The sequence below is a fragment of the Camellia sinensis genome, chromosome 1, assembly GCF_055761805.1.
Source record: "Camellia sinensis isolate YWXY chromosome 1, ASM5576180v1, whole genome shotgun sequence".
In the NCBI taxonomy this organism is placed as follows: Eukaryota; Viridiplantae; Streptophyta; class Magnoliopsida; order Ericales; family Theaceae; genus Camellia; species Camellia sinensis.
Genome location: NC_138961.1, coordinates 148,090,001 through 148,092,053, shown reverse-complemented (window position 1 = coordinate 148,092,053; position 2,053 = coordinate 148,090,001). Strand labels below are relative to the sequence as shown.

At 26.4% G+C, this 2,053-nt stretch overlaps 1 protein-coding gene across 2 annotated transcripts in view; it reads right to left on the bottom strand.

Annotated features, from left to right (window-relative positions):
* Nucleotides 1-1,902: 1,902 nt before the first annotated feature.
* Nucleotides 1,903-2,053, bottom strand: part of LOC114296039 (actin-7) — a 3,029-nt gene continuing 2,878 nt past the window's right edge. For both annotated transcript variants that reach the window (XM_028240326.2, XM_082886643.1), the window contains one exon: nt 1,903-2,053. This exon is cut by the window's right edge and continues 340 nt beyond it. The gene's annotated coding sequence lies outside the window, so the exon portion shown is untranslated.

Sequence of the window (2,053 nt, the reverse complement as noted above, 5' to 3'; positions counted from 1 at the left end):
AAAAGGAAAGGTGTAATCTAAATTCATTTTCTTGTGTTTGGATTCTTAGAACCTAACATTTTGTTATGCATATATATATATATATATATATGTACTGTCGTCGTAGTTTTATTTCATTCAATATTTTTAGGCAGGGAAATTGTGTACCATATATATTCTATCCTAAATTGACATAATTTTACTATAAAATTATATATATATTAATCACAAAATGTATAATCTCATTATAAATTGGCATAATAAAAAATGTTGTAATCAAACCACAAACTTTTATTACATGAACCACAAAATTTTGAATATTTTGTTATGTTAATTTGTGACGAGTTTACGCTTTTTGTGGTTGATTAGTTTATGCTTTTTGTGGTTGATTTTAAAGTTATGCCAATTGTGATAAAGTGCATATGGTACACACTCTTATGTTGTGTTTGATTGAAAGATTTGAGGAAGAATTTGAAAAGAGAAATGAAAAAAATATATGAAATATGAATAAAACATATATATATATTTCACCTAATTTTAAACACGTTTTCTCTTTCCCTTTCCGTTTCCAAATCCATTCCTAAATTCTCTAACCAAACACAACGTTAGAGATTTTCTTGGGATTTAATCGATAATATAACAAAATTATAATATTTTGCTTGGTTAAGAAAATTGAAATTCTTACTAATATTCTAGCCAGAAATGCATTCCCAACATGGAGGAGATTATTGTTGCACAATGAGATAATAAGAAAAAGAAATTTGATTTAATTGATAAAATTGTGTCAATCTCTCCTAATTGTCCGGCATAAATTAATCAAAGAAAAATTGAAAATCTCAAAACAAATAATTAAAACTTATTTGACATCTCAAAAGGTGTGCATTGTAAAATTCATTTAATTTTTAAATTAAATTTAAGCATTTTAAAGTTTCTAAATAAATACTTATAAATAAATAAAAATAAAATTTTAAACAGCCCATTACTTAAAAATAAATAAATAAATAAATAAAAAAATTTACTCAAAATGATTGTAGCTTTGAATACTAGCGATGACACAAATGAAACAGTTATACCCCACACACCCCGTCTCATTGTGTTTTGTCCATCGTCTTGATTTGAGGGACACACCAACAGAAGACAGTATGGTTTATTTCAAGTTCAATGCAGTTTAGTGTAATGTAGTGAATTGATTTCTACCCAAAGCCTGGTTCAAATTTGTTGGCAAATTAAATCGATCACAACTCCTCGTATGATTTTGCCAATCTTCTCTACTCACCTCTCCACCCTTTTCAAAATCAAATTTTGCATTCAAATTCAAATTCAAATTAGCCCGCAATATCACACAAGTTGAACTTCTGACCACAACCCCGCTTCTAAAATTGTTTGGTTTTCAAACTTTGTTTTTAGTTAGAAGATTTACCGAGAAAAAAAAAAAAAAAGACACAAATAAAAAGAAGGAATTAATAGAATTCAAATTCCAAACTATGTAAGAAAAGAACCTAATTAAACCAAAAAAGAAAAAAAGACAAAACAGAGAGTTCCATTTCTCTCACTTTCTTTTTACTATATTTTCCATTATAATCAAATAAAAAATAAGATTATATATTTTATTTACCCTTTCTATTTCTCTCATCAAAAATTTTAACCAAACACAGCCTTCAAAGAAAAATAAAAAACAACAATAAAAATTTCCTCAAAACACCAAGTTTGAATTTGAAAAGTCTTCCACCCCAAGGCATCCAATCCAAACACAAGTTAAATATTTTGAAATGATCTAAACAAGTAAGCCTATTCAATAAAAACACTTTGTAAATTTGGTTACTAAACAAATGCCAAAATTTTGACTGGATAAAGTACTCTTGACAATAATATTCCCTAAAATACTCAATATTTTTAGCCATGGCATACCCAGCAAACATATAATTTCCATAAAATAGTTTGATTGCAAACTGACTAATATAAAAATTTTCATACAACAAATATTAGCATAATTGTTCCCAGGAAAAAAAAAAAAAAGAAACTTCCAAGTATTAAAATTTAAAAATAAAAAATGAAAAGAAAAACACCACAAATC